Source organism: Malurus melanocephalus, unplaced genomic scaffold (genome assembly GCF_030028575.1).
Source record: "Malurus melanocephalus ecotype Western Australia unplaced genomic scaffold, MMel_1.1 scaffold_399, whole genome shotgun sequence".
Taxonomy (NCBI): Eukaryota; Metazoa; Chordata; class Aves; order Passeriformes; family Maluridae; genus Malurus; species Malurus melanocephalus.
Window position 1 is genome coordinate 188345 of NW_026623631.1, and position 15392 is coordinate 203736.

The window sequence follows — 15392 nt, forward strand, 5'->3', positions numbered from 1 at the left end:
AGCCCATCTTACTGAGTCCCTGGMGGCACACTCCACAATCCACCAAACACAGGAGTGTCCCCGTGGGTATCTCTGAATTGCTTCTTTAAAAAAAGAGCAAAAAAGGAGTTGTGGGAGCTGCAGGACACGTGGCCACGCTCACCTCCTGGCCATGCAGGGGCTTCCCTGGTGATGTGCAGACTCTCCTGCAGCAAATCTTATGGAGCATGACTGCTGCCATCCCAAAATGCCTCCCAGCATCCCAAACCACCTGGCCTGCTCACATCCCTGAGGTCCCCCCAGGCTCCAGGCACAGATTCCCAGGCATGGCCTCAGGCTGAGCTCCCAAATTCAGTCTGGAAGGGCAGTACGCTCTGCTCAGGGAGCTGTAAAATCCCCCTGTGTGCCCTGCTCTGTCTGCAGCCCTGGGGCAATCAAATATTTAATGTATTGAGCAGAGAGAACTCCCTGCTAAGAGGAACAGCAATTAAAGACCTGCTGACTCATCAGATATCAAAGGGGAAGCGACACAGCGGGGAATAGAAACATTGTGGAGGAGCCAGACGTCTGCAATGCACTGGGCCAGGAATTCCCATTAACAGCATCCCAAACAAGCTGGGAACAATGTTTGCTGAAAATCTCCAGTGGGCAGCTGCATCACCAAGAGGGGAAAAACCAAAGGAAAACGGGTATTTTGRAATTTATGAAGAATACGTCCTTTGTTCTGCAATAAAAATGACAGAAGWTGGCAGTGTGATGGTCCTGGAAGGCTGCAAGCTGCCTGTGCAGCCCAAGGAGCAATGTGGATATTTTGRAAAACAAGATTTTTCTGCAAGCAAACTGTGCATGGACATGTGTTTTATTATGGGGCCAGTCCTGGTATTTCTGCCTGGCATTTTTTCCTGTGTGTGCTGCTCACTGGCCCTGAACCAAASGCCTGGATGGAGGAAGGTGAGTCTRAGCCCAGGGACTGGATCTTCAGGTCACATCTGATTTTACCTGAGCAGAAATCAGTGTGCAATCACCAAATCTGTGTGCTGGTAACATTCACGGAAAAGGATCAGAAGGCAAAATTCAATTCCAATTCCATCCATGAGCTCAAAAAAGCCAAACTGAACATTAATATCCATGAGAGCACGGCTGCTGTGAGTACCCAGGTCCCRTAAGTGCCTGTGTGAAGTGACTTGGAATTTCCTGTGATTCACTGCCAGGWGACATTAAAAATCCAAGAAATTGAGAAGTCTCTACAGCTGACAGTGCTGAAGAGGTTTCTACAACACAAATAATTGCACACCCTCCCAGGTAAACACGTGGCATTCTCACTGGTCAGCAGCACAGGACTTGACAGGAGTCCAAACCTTTGTGATTCTCAGACAGATTTGGCACCTCCATTGCTGCAAACTCACAGTTAAACCCAAATAACTGCACAGGACTGGTGCCTTACAACTCACCAGCTGTTCCTTTGGAAAAACACCCTTGGTATTACCAAAAGTTTATTTCTCCAAATGTCACAACGAAAGACAAATAAACCTTCTCTCTGCATTACCAGAAGTGTGATTTAAAAACCACAAGGRAAGGCCAAAGCTGCTGTACCTCTCTGCTCCAAAATGTTCCTCYGCTTCCTTTTCCACAAACCTGCCTGCAAATATTCCCAGAAAATTCCCCAGAAAATGCAGAAATCAACATCCTGATTTCTCTGCCTCAAAGTCACTCACTCCAGGTGCTCAGTTTGGCTAACCTTAAAGCAAAGTGCCCTTTAAGGGTATATCACTTTAGCCCTAAAACACTTAATCATTAACAATTTAAGGTCAAAAGGAATTTAAGTGAGTTAGACATCCTGTAATAGGCCTTTTGACTTGGGCCATTAGGAACATTTTGGTTCAGTTCAGCCATAATTTATCATCCTGAATGGAATTTACCTGAAAGGCAGGCAGTGCCTTCAGCTCTTGGAGCTCTTCTCTTTAAAAAAAAAAAAARRARRRAARRAAAAAAAAATAAAATCCATTCAGCTTTTATGATTTCCTAAATACCTTAAGGTTATGAATACCAGATTGCTTCCAGCTAGGCATTTACTGTGTCTATAATAGCCAAAACCCATCCAAAATCTCCTGAGGCTAAATACAGACGAGAGAGGAAAAAAAAGTAATAATTTATATTCCAGTGCCTGGTAGGAGAATCCTGCTGAAAGAAGGTTAAAGCAGTGTGGAGTGGTTTACCTCAGCAGTTAATTATCACARCTCCTCACCCAACAGGCAGCTCTGCTGAGCAAGGCACCCACAAAAGCAGCAGAGCCACCCTGGAGCCTCTGCAGAGCATCCCCCGACATCAATGCACTCCTGGATGGAGACAGTAAATTAAGAAAAGGGCACAGCTTAGCTATTAAACAGCAACAGGGCCATAAAATAAGACATTTCAGCAACTATATGTGATTTTTAGGCTGGTGTCAACTTACAGTGATGCTCCAGTTATTCTGTGGAATAGAAAGTCTGACAGCTTCTATAAACATGGCTCATTTTTATATGGGAAACGCATAAAAATGCTGATGCATTATACTGTTGTATATAAACATGAAAAATAGCAAAGGTAAGCCAGGAAAGGTTTAAGTCCTTCAGAATTTAATAGAAAAAATATCCAACCATCTTTCTGAGTGATTACAGAAAATTACATCCCTATCAAAGGACTCTGAAAGATAACAGAAAGCTGCTGGGATGGACTAGTTCTCTTAATTTAGTGGATTTTGAATGTCATTTCTACTGAACTGTAGTGATTCCATTACTCTTAAGTTTTAAATTTTTTTTTCCTATATACACAAGTATGGAAAGGATATGAAATACCTGAAATACTTCTGCAAATACTGGAATATAAAAATACCATATTGTCACCTTACACTGCTAATACTGACATGTATTGCTTCTCTCTCCTACCCACAATAAAAAAAATATTCGTGCTACCACATTTCTTTAACAGGAGGCATGGATCACCCTTTTGCTTCAACTGCAGAAATCTGGGTACAGCTGGGGGGCACAGGAAAAAAATTGTATTGAACAGAAAGGTTCATTCCTTTGGTTATAACAAGATGATGTTGAATCCCTGACTTGGCATGGCTGTGAATGACTTTTAGTGGAGCTAAGGTCAAGAAAGATGGAAACTTATTAAAAATAAATACATCAGAGGAAGGGAATATGCACAGTCAGACATTACCGCCGACTGCAGTTTTAAAAAATATTGAATTCACTCATTAAAACTCAGTGGGGACACTCCTGATTGGATTCCTCATCCAGAGGATAAAAAAGGAGGGGCAGAAAAACAGTGATTGAGTGAGAGCTGTCAGTAATGAAGACCACATCATGTCCCTTGAGGTCATCTGTCCCTCATGCCCATGGCACACACAGGACACCCACCTGGCTACTGCCACATGCCTGCAGAAAGTGCAGCCACTGCTCTGCTTCCACTTCCCACATTTTAAAGGATTTTCACAGGGAGCTGGCAGCTTTGGTAAGCAATTAGTGTGTATTACTAAGACAATTCRCAGGGTTTCTAGAAGCCAGAAGGAGCCACGCTGGGAGATCTGCTTTCTGCCCTAAATATAGCAGCGTGAGAGATGAAACGCGAGTGCCAGATTTCAGTGGGATTTCCCAGGGTGAAATGCAGTGCACACACGGCTCATTAGAGACCTTTAAAACAGAAACAAGAGCTGCAGATTGCAGCAGCCTATTCCCTTCCCAGTGCTGCTGCTGAGAACATTTTGGATGGATGGTGGTCATTTCCCCACCATGGATCTCATCATCTCTCCGCACGTGTTCAGTGAGCCTCCAACATGAGCATCAGTGAGAATTGTGACTGAGCAGAGAGTTCAGCCATTCAACTTCACATTTCTTACTGGATGAATTAATTCTATGAACAGGAAAACATGCAGTGAAGAAAAGGAAAGAGAAATTATTAGTTTACTGATTAATTTACTCTCATTTACTGGGGTATAACTGCCCACCATTTCCAGGCTCCTGTGCCATGTTTCCAGAGCTGGAAGCCTGCTTCTGCAATGCTTCAGAGCTTGGATTTATATTTTTTTCCCAGCTATTTCTGTCTACAGAGGTCTCTTGGGTCCTTGTATGGGTTCTGTACCGCATAAATCCGCACAGCATCCATGTATTTGTTTTAAACTGACAGATTTAATAGGTGAGTGAAATCCATGTAACATGTCATCCTGCAAGATTATTTCCAACCCAAAGCAATTGTCTCTTTTGCTGCCTATGAGAGGGAAAAAAAATTCCAAAAACTCTCCAAATCAGAGCAGACTCTTTGCAATTGCCCAGGTATTGTCCATATTTCAAGGTTTAACCCTCTGTCCTTRACAGCTTTCCTTCTGGAGCTCTGTGCTGCCATTCTGTTCTCCTCTCATTTATAAATGTGCAACCCCAAATCAATGCCACCCATTTATAGCCCTGTACGAGGAGAAACGAGTCATGCAACAACTGACTGGCCACTCCATGTCTACTTAGCATAATTTACAGGCAAAAATGGAATTCACCATCTTCCCACCCTGGATTTTGACTGCAGCTACAGCACAGATTTCTGCCCTCAAGCAGGAAGCCATTCCCTTGTGCAGAGTGCTCCTGCAGGGAAATCTCTCAGTGGCATTTTGGTGAGTGCAAATTTGTTATGAGCTGCCCTGGCTGGCAGCTGGGAGGATGGGAAATGACCACAGTGGTGCTCCTGACACGACAAGAACAACAGGGTCTTTACTGGCCTCAGCATCCCTGTACAGAGAATTGTTATTGGAGCCCTGAATATGTAAAAGCTCCTCATTCTCAGCTCAATATAAAAAGGACTGACAAGGCAAACTGTTCTGCACAAAAGCTTCCTGATAGAAGAAAAGTGTGATGGCAGTAAATGTAGCTCCACTGGGAAGAAGAAAGGAATTACACACATCAGCTTTCCAACACCCAGCCTGCTTCTTGGGCAATGCACAAGGCTGAATCCTTTATCACGCTAGCAAAGACAAATATCTTTGGACAATAGGAAACTTCAAATAAAATTGAAATTTGCCTTTCAATCTATACCTGCTGGTGAACTGAATTGTTGTCCCTTCTACTCAAGGCAGTTTTCTGTAAATCCACCTGATATTCCCACAACTCAGCCATCAGGCTCAATTTCCTTCCCTTCACCAGGCTCAAGGCTTTGCTGCAAACCTTCCATCAGTCTCTGCTGATGATATCTCCCTGTAAATAAGTGCTTGATTCAGAAGTGGTTTGTGTGCACAAATATGCAATTAGCAGGAATTCCCTTTCTACTATACCGAGAAAAAAAAAGGACTATAAAAGGCACTTGATCTTCTGGTTTCCTAGAAAAAAATTCTCTAATGCCTTGTTTTGAAAGATTAATATTTGTTGTCAGAAACAATACCACCCTATTAAATAATCTGAATCAAAATCAGCACCTACACACGTCTATATGACTTGCACCTACACGAAATACAAGTACTTCAGGACTCAGCATGAAGAACTAAAACACTTTTTAAAAAATTCTTAAGATGGAGAGGTGCACTTTTCCAAATATGTTTGCATACTAAGAAGTTAACAGAGGCAGGTCACAAATGTTTTCATGTGTTTACCTGCAGCTGCAACTTCAAAAAAGAAGACAAAGCCACTGCTGACAAACATTTCCATTTCTGGCAATTCACCCGTAGCCATCCCAGAGGTCACTCTGAAAGATTKCATTGCATCTGGAGATTTTCTGTGTTTCAGTGTACATTAAAGAGAACCTCTGGGATAATAAAGAGCAGGAATCAGATGCACATTCCTGCTGACTTGAGTGATATCGGGCGTTAATGAACAAGGGGAGAACACAGGAAAGCAAAATACCCTCATATTTCTCAGCACTGCTATCTTCAGTGGAAAGGATAAACAGCAGAAAATGGCCATGTCTGCTGCTACAACACTCACACTTTTAGTCTGCCATGCCTGTTTTCGGGTTCATAATACGAGCAGGGATTTAACAGAGCCAAAGGGTGCGAGCACAGAGACAGCACTGCCAGAAGCTGCACGGAAATGCTGATAGCTGTAATTAGGCAGAATTTGTGTAATTGCAATGCTGCTTGAGTGGAGGTGGTGGCTTTATCATGAGGTAATGATATCCCAGACATGACATCCCCAGGCACCTCAGACCCACCCCAGCACCACTAATCTGGGTAGAGCAGGGCTGGTTCCAAACTCCTGTGCCAGGCATGGGTGGTTTATAAAATGCCACCCCAGCTCTAGGGACACCCTCCATGTGCCAGGATGATCAGGGAATGGTGAAGGATGACTTTTTGCAGCATCAAAAATGAAGACACAGACAGGTGGAGATGCAGGGCAAGTCCAAGGTGTTCCCAACCCCGAAAGCTCTCGTGCTGCTCAGCCCTGCACTCCCCAGCTGACAAAGCCCCTCTCTGTTTCACAGGACACACTGAGCCAAAAAAGTTTAGCCAACAATAAGCAAAATACCATTGGAGGACACCAAAACCTGTACAAAATCAGAAGCTATCAGGAGGATTTAGGCAGGAGAGGTGCACCTGCACCCCCCGCATCTGTGTCACTGCACAGCAGCTCAGCAATTTGGGCTGTCCCCTTGGATTTCTCACAAGCACACCACAAACCAAGCTCTGCAGTAATCAAACTATAATTTTAGCTGGTTAACCCACACTGAAGAATAATTTGTGAGGACCCTCAGTCACCCTAACTGCACAAGGATAAARCAATTTGCAGGGACCCTGTGTGTGGGAGTAAACTTTTCAGGTTTGGGTGTTTTGTTTTTTTCCTTTTCTTTGGTGGGAGGGAAACTCAAAACACTTCAATTAGAAGCAATTACAGGARATGTAGAGGCTTCTCTGAGGTTAAGCTGCCCTTCATTTCCCCAAGAGAAGCCTTTAATTAAATGCAAATAATCACAAATTTCATAAAGCAGACTGCCATCATTTCCCTGTTAGTTACTGGATCTCATTTAAAAAGGAGAGATGTGGGCAGGAGTGCTKGGTGGACGCCGAGTAATGAGAACTCGAGAGGTTAAGGCTGAATTACCTGCGTGAATCTATTCCTCTTCCCTAAATCTGCCTGCAGCCACATAATTCCAGTGCTAACAGGCTGTCCTTCATGCAAGTGCAGCCCCTCAGAAATGGGCCTAAATACAAATAATGACCTCAGTCCATCTTGCTGCCGGCCACGGCAGAGGAGGCACGACGGGTAATGGGGAAGATGCAATTGAGGTGGAAATGGCCACAACTAAAACTCAAGCTGTGATGAATTCCAGTGATATATTCACACTCATCTCCAYCACAGAGCTCTGGAAGAACAGGCACAGGAAATGGCAGCGTGGATTTTAAACATATCTCTCAAATGAGGCATGGGAGTGGAGTAGAGCTAATACAGGGATGGTATTTTCCCCCTGCAGGAGGGGAAGGACAGAATCAGGGCTGCAGTTCTGCAGTTCTGGCCTCAAACCCCTCTGTCACAGCAGAAGATGCTTGCAGGAGGTAAATAAAGTAAATAAAGTACAAGACACTTGCAGAAGGTAAAAAATGAAAGGTAAATAATGAAAGATACTTCTCTTCCACTCTTTTTGTTCAGCCAGACACCAGCTCRAGCAGGCAGGACCCAGCTTCACCCAAAGCACAGGAAGGTTTCTGTTCCTCAGCACTTCACTTTCCTCAGCCATTTACAGTTCTGAGAGAAAACCTCTCTCCCTCTCTCCCCTTTCCATGGATTCTGCTCCAGCACAGCAGCAGGGGCTCAGAATGACAAGAAATTTTTCTGAAAAGCTGATGGCTTTGCACTTCCAGGACAAGTGGAAGGAGGCATGGAGGCTGCTCCAAGCAGCACCTCCACCTAAAGGCAACCGTGCAGAAGAGGTGCTTCACAGAACTGCATTTTTGTTCCAGCAGAGGCTGCTGAGCATTGAAAGCCTGGAAGGTCACTGCTSTCTGCTGTGCAGAGAGTTCAGGAGGGAGGTTGGGAAGCTCAGAAAAGAAAAAAAAAGAGCTTAAGGAACAAGAGAAGCAGCAGTAGAAAACTTACTCCATGGCTCAGCATGGCACGTCATTTTTGTGTGGATTCCCAAATGAAATCATTTCTCCCCCTGCACTGTGAGAATATGGGGAAGGATCAGATTGTAAGCTTTTCAGGGGACTCACTGATTATCGACATTTCAGCAGCGAGCTTGTTTTTGTTCTTTAGCACATTTATAATAATACCTTTTACATGTTCGCTAAGAGACGAATCTCTCYGTGCTTCAGAACTGCGAGTCTGAAGATCTTTTGTTGGCACTGAGATGAATGCTAATACGAAATATCTTATTTCTTCAGATGAAAGAGAAGCTGAGAACAATCCCCTCTGGAGGGAGGTGGCAGGAGCTGGGATCAAGGGTTTGTGAGTCACCCCCTGCACATCCCACCCAGCCCTCCCTGCTGTTCCATCTCACACTGAGCAGCTCCTCTGAGCTCTGAACATTTCCCTCTGTGCTCCCCATGGCAGAAAGGATGTGGGGCACCAGCAGACAGGGCCCTCTCTGCTCACAGGCAGCAATGCCTGGAAATGAAGCATTATTCCTGAGATTTCCCATTGCAAACCTCCCAGATCCCTGCACCCTTCTCCATCTGTTTGAGTCTCTCTGTTCTTGGAGACACCAAACAAAGCCATAATGCATTTTTATTGCAATAAGGTATTTTCCTGCTGTGGGTATACACCAGAGCAGTTACTGAGTCTCAGCATGGCCCATACAGCAATTCTGGCAGATGATGGTTTGCCTGTACACAGCWCTGAACTGCAGATATGAGGTGATGGGCATGGCTGAGTTTCCCCCAAATCAGAAGCAGAAATAACCAAGGGGTGTGTCCTGGAGAATCTGAATGTCAGGGATAAATTCTCTGGTGCCCACCAGGAAAACAGCACCAATAAAGAAGTTTCTCTGCTATGGGGACATTCATAACATCTTTCAYTCCTGGCAAGCAGTGAGAACAGAATTTATGCAGCAGCTTCTTTCACAGTAGAGATACCAATAAACAAGAGYTCTTTGTTCTGCCTCTGAAAATGGAGAAACTAAATATGCTTGAGAGATTCCTTTCTCCTGGATGCATAGCTCTGTTCAGATGGTTTGAGTATGAACAGTGSCTTGGAAACACCTGAGGACTGAGAGCTGGAAGCCTGTCCCTAAACACAGTCATAAAACTCAGTTCCTTGTGAAACCCAGCCCAAAATATTGGAAGGGAAAGGGCCACCTGCCATTGTAACACCCTGTACACCACAGACTGCCTTGAGAAATCATCAGAGAAAAAGCCCCAAGAATTACCTGAGTGATTGCAGCACAGCCTGTGCAGCTTGGGTTGGTGGCACTAGTACAAGAATTACTATTTACTTTTGGTTTTGCTCCCACAGCATAATCAGTCAGCAGATCCAATGCCATGGCAGGCCTCTGAAAAACCCAGTTTCAGCAGAGGGAATAGACAGAGAGGTAAAAATATGGGGACCTTTAAACACTTCTYGGTAACAAGGATGAAGAAAGCCTGATGTGCTTGTGCTGGCTGAGAAAATGTTTAAGATAACAAAAATGAAATATATGAGAGACTGATATWTGAAAGGTGTAACACTAGAAGAAACTGATGGACTGGAACTCAACAAGTCACCAGTACCAAATCCTTGACAACCTGGAGGATGCAGCAATGAAAGGGTCAAACTTCCAAAAGCTTCACACAATATCCTGTTAAAACTGACTATATTATTCTAAACTCCAAATGAGTGAAGGCAAGAGTACTGTATGTATCTTTAAAAGAGATAAGTAATCCCAAATGTTCTTCGTGCAGAAACAGAAACCCTCCAGGAATGAAATTCTAAAAACGAGTAAAAAAAAAAAAGCATAGCACATTTTATCCTCAACCTAAAGGAAAGAAATTAGAAGTTATTGTAAAGAAAACTGCAAATAGAAAGCATTGTGGTGAAGAGCCTGATACACTGATGTCAGTGCCAAGATTCCTGCTAAATTCCAGCCAGAAAGGATTTCACCCCWAGGAACTTCTTCACTTAATAGTACAATCACTCACAGACTGCTGGTGTTGTCAGACCACTGCAAGATTAACATCTTTATATCAGAAGATGCAGTCTATGTGAATGAGAAAAGAAGGGAAACACACAAAGCCCTTGGGCCGTGCAGGCAATCTCAGAACAATTACTTGTTTTATAGAAAGAACAACACGAATTAGGATGGGAAAGTGCACAATTTTGGATGCCTGTGTGTGCARGGGGGTGAGGGAGAGAAAAAGAACTTCACCCTTTCCTTAATAAGGATACAGTAATATTAATTCTAATTCCAGCCAATTTTAGCTGACTGATTACAAGTGCTCCACAAAGCAGAAGCTGAGTTCTTTCCCATGCAGGCCTTACCACTGCACCTAAAGAGACCCCAGAGAAATCACAAAAAGGGAMTATAAACAGCACAGTCATTTTCTTCTGAGGCAATCTCTGATTTTTGAAAAAAAAAAAAAATTAGGATGAAGTCTATTCCTTCAAATCATTAAGAGAAGAATCCTGCCTTCTAGGGCAATGAGCTTTCCTAACTCTAATCCATCTTTACTGCTGTGTTATTACCCCACTGTTTTCCTGTAATTGAAATGTGGCAGGTAGTTTACACACAAGAGGGAGTAATTGTATTGGAAATAACTGTTCATAACCAAATTTTAAAAGCTAATTTTTCCTAGCAACTTTTAATAAAGAAAGAAAGATAATAACGATATTTAGCATTTTTGCCACCTACAGCAGCATTTTGTCTCTCTAAATTGCCAACATTTCACTCAACCATGCTAAACCAAACCCCTTCAGCTATGAACACAGCTGGAGGCAAAAAAGGGGAAAAATCTGAACAATTGCRACAATTTATTCCTGTTCAATTAAAACAATAAAATATGGCTGAACTTCATGCAAAGGGCCTTTCATGCAAACATTGAGAGAACATTGTGCAGTTATGAAAGGAGAAGCCAGAGTTGGCACATGCAGTGGGGTCAGGGACCCCCAGCCTGAGCTTCCCTGGAGCAGGAGGAGAAGATTCCCCTCTCTGCACCCCAAGGAAGGTGGGAGGAGCAGGGTCACTGCCTGCATTCCCTTGGAGGGGCACACACACATGGCACAAACAGCCTGCACAGACCTGGAAGCAGCACATGGAATCACAGAATTATTTAGGTGGGAAACACCTCTGAGATCACAGTCCCACAATTAACCCAGCACTGCCAARTCACCCCAAACCCTTCCCATATCTGGAAATACCTCCAGGGATGGTGCTGTCCCASTCTGGAGGAACATGTGAAATCTGGCTCAGGAAGGGACTCCTGAATACCATGCTGCAGAATATTTTCTCTACAAAAACTAATCTGAAATCTTCGCTTGGGATGATTCTTAGAAAACAGCTCTCCAGGAATTTCAAACCTTGCAGGCTGATTGGGAGGGGGAAATATAATTTTTCCATTTCTTACAGTTTAAAGTCCAGTAGAACCTGCCACTATACAGGAACTACAGGATGCCATATGCAAACAGCTCCTGTCCCAAAACAAAACAATACACATCAAGCAAACAGGAACTATGGACAGAAACACCAGGAAAGAGCAAAAGAAAAGCAAAAAGTCCTACATGGTTGGATGGGCAGACAAGTAGGGGAGTGTTTGACATTTAAATGCAGCCACAACAGGACACAGTCCTCATCTCTCCTGTTTAAAGCTCTGCCTGCTGCCTAACAGCCTCTAAAGGGGTACTAATGGATAGTGCTTCAGACTCCAACACCATTTAAAATACCAGGCATAGTGTGCTACCCTYGTGGAAGGAGGTCAATGCACTGTCACTGCCCATTATCAGAGCTTTCTAGCTTTGGACTGCTTCAAACGAGGATATTRGTGTGCTGTGTTTATGTAAGCACATCTCTTCTTGTAATACTCAGAAACTAATACAACAGGAAGCTTTTTAAAAAATGTTCCAAGCTCACTGGTAACAGCTGAAATAGAGATCCCCAGTTGAAATAGAGATCATAGGTGTGCAGCATAAAATAAGCATGTGCTAATAGTCATTGTCACGGGCAATGCTGCTGCTGAAGAGCTGCATCACTGGCTGCTAATGCAGGAGGGCCAGAGAGAGCAAGGCTGTTAAGAGCTCTCATTCCAGCCTTTTAATTAAGCTGGGACCTAGGAAGGCTGTGCTTACCTCAGCCAAACTCTGCAGCTGGAGGCTGAGCCCACCACAGCTGGATGTTGAGCCCACCACAGCTGGATGTTTACACCACCACAGGTGGATGTTTAGCCCATCACAGGTGGATGTTTAGCCCTCTACCACACCTGTGTGACACCAGGACACAGCCACAGCCGGTGTGGGATGTGCAGACTGAGTGGCTCAGTCACACACACAACCCACAGGCATTAACACCATTTCCTCAAGCTCAATATGAGCAAACCACGACTTTCTACCAGGCTTGTCCTAGATCTGGATGAAGCAGAGCACCCTGTAGCTATACATCAAGGGAAAGCTGAGAGCTGCATGGTGGTTTCTGCCTCAGTTAGGTTAGGCCACCCTCAAGGTACATTTGGGTTTCAACCAAATTGGTGGCTTTGGTCCAGATTCATTCCGTGGTTTGGCTTAAAAATCTGAGCAAGGTTTGGAGGCAGCAGCTGCCCAGAGCTTCCTGCAGCCCTGATGTGAATGAACAGAGCAAATGGACCTGGCTGTGGGAACCAGGGGGGGACAGGCACATGACATTTGAGGTCCACTCTAGGCCTGTTTTTCATACAGCTTCTGCTGGATAGAGGCATTTAAAACAAATTGAGTATCAAACAGTACATGAGAATGAATAATTGTGCCAGAGGATAGAGCAGACAATGACCAGCTGTCCCCACGCAGGCGTGACACTGCTTTGACAGCCCTGTGTAAAAGCCAACAGCCACACATACATTTGTTTAAGCCCTGAATGTTCAAATAAAAGCAAAACCTAGAATAAATCAGTGATGCTTGCCTGTTAAAAGCCACTGATTGGAAGCTTATGGCCTGATTTCAGAGGAATTGTCTCCTGGAGCACAAGCCAGGGGGCATGCAGAGGGCAGAGAAAGGGCAGTCAGGGCTGGACATGGAAGTGGAGTGGATGGACACTGCCACAGCAAGSATGAGAAGGAGCTTTTTCATCCTGAGATTGTCTTGCTTCATCTCTTCCCCACTCCTCCACTCCCCACTATCAGCATTTAAAACACCCCTGAGTTTTCTTGAGCAGGTTTGCTGTGCTCATTAAAATACTGTGAGCACTTATTGGCTATAATGAGCATCATTAAATTCTGGTAAGCACCAGGACTGTTCTGTGTAGTTGAACAGACTCAGGTTCTGGAAGGAGAGCTCAGGGGTGGGAAGATGCTGGAAATACTACATTTTCCAGAAGAACAGAAACAAACTTTCCCCTCCCTTCTGTTCTGCAAGCACTGGCTAACTCACACCTGTCAAGCAGCAGCTATTGCTCACTGACTACTCAGATCATTCCTCTGCCCCAGAAGGACTCTCAACTCCTCTTATCAGAACAGCAACAAATTAAAGATTTTCCCACATTCGCATCTGCTCGCTTGATGATTTTCCTACATTTGTTATTTAGAGATAAAAGTCTGCCTCTAAAAACTCACTTAGCCAAGTGGTTTTCTCAGCCTCAGGGAACGGTGCAGGAGGGATTGCAGAGCAGGATCCAAAGCAGCTGGCGAGGCTGCAGGAGCAGCAGGAGATCAGGAGATGAATGGGTGCATACTGGGGCAAGACTCACATTCCACATGCCCAGTTTTTGTATTTATTTCCAGCTGGCTGTGCCAGAAACACTCACCCTGACTAGCGTGGCCATRCCTACAACCATAAAGCTGCTCCCACTGCAGGGCTCAGCACCACCACCTGTGTTTTTATCACCAAACGCTGTTCATCATCCCCTAGCATTAGTAGATATGAATTAACTAAGCCATGCACAAACATACTTTACCCTGGAATAATCCCCAGTAATCCAAGGGCAAGTAAGGAAACAGAATCAGACAAGAAACTGAAGATCAGTGCATCCCCTCAAAAGCCAGTCTGTATCTCAGGGGGGTGGAGAGAGCTGCTGGAAATGGGAGGTTTCTGTACATATCCCTGGAAGATGGCATTTCAGCACCTGGCTTGCAAAATGCAGGCATCATGAGAGGGCATTGATAGAGAAAGGAGCAGAGATGCTCACCTGACTTCCCAAGAAATCTCTAGAGAGCTGACTGAYCACCACCAAATGGCAAAAATGCATGGGACTGAAGTTATTAGAAAGAAATTAAGCTGCATTCCTGAAAAGGGATCATTCAAAATTCTCTTATTTTGTTCTTGGGTGATACCCACACCACTGCCTGTATGATGGGCATATGACCAACTCTTCCATCACCTCAAATACCTATTTTTCAACTCCATTAGACTAAAGACCATAGTTCAGCATGAWATGGGTACCAAATGGCATCAATTTCACAAGATTAAATAACTGGTCTGGTTAAGCACTAATTGCTCCACTTTGGCCACTCTTTGCCCACTCACAGGAGCTTTTTGTGGATTACTGCTTTATAATTGCTGGCTCCCCAAGCACACACAAACTGCAATCTTCTGCACACCTTGACAGCAACCTGGTTAGAGAAAATGAACGTGCACATTCCCCTGATACAACATTTCATCTGCTGGGTACAGATGAAGGAAGGAAGCCAGAGATTGTTTATTCAACTTCTCATGGCCCATTAATGACATAATGCTGGCCACAGCTGTTTGGGACTGCACAAGAGCAAAGCAGAGAAAGAAATGCCAAAAAGACATGCTGCTCAGATCAGAGACTGGCTGGGAGGGTTCCTTGAAAGTTGTCTAGGGAAATRTAGCTCTACAGCAGAACCAGGATTAAAACCTCCGACTTGGTTTCTCCTAAARACTCAAATGATCTGAAAATTAACAACCCAATTTGAACAAGGTGACAATGACTACTTTGAAGAAGAGGGGACTAATAATTTCATTTTCACTCTGCTTGGCCAAATTACCTACAGAAAAACAAGGATTTGCCACATGTAAAGGCTCACAAGCTCTGGAAGTGGAAAGCTAACCCTGGCCAAGGTAGAGCTGCTCGAGGATTGATGTGCACTGAGCACAGCACAACAAGGGTAAAGACACATTCCACCCAAGTACCAGGGAGACACCCTGTACATTTCATTTTATTTCATGGGGCTTCCAGAATGACATCATTATGGAACAATATGAATTTTCCCAAAGAAGAAAAGCAAATCAAGTTTCTTGTCTTCCCAAAAAGTCTAAGAGAAAGGCTCAAACCCACTCCACACCCCAGTTCAAAATAACCAAGTTCATTAATTTGAAAATGCTTTATAATTGAAAATTGGGGAAGGG

The 15392-nt window shown here is 44.2% G+C and overlaps 1 protein-coding gene across 2 annotated transcripts in view; it reads right to left on the reverse strand.

The window, feature by feature from the left end:
* SGCD (sarcoglycan delta) overlaps nt 1–15392 on the reverse strand; it is a 291805-nt gene that overhangs the window by 103219 nt on the left and 173194 nt on the right. The gene's annotated exons all lie outside the window — the stretch shown is intronic.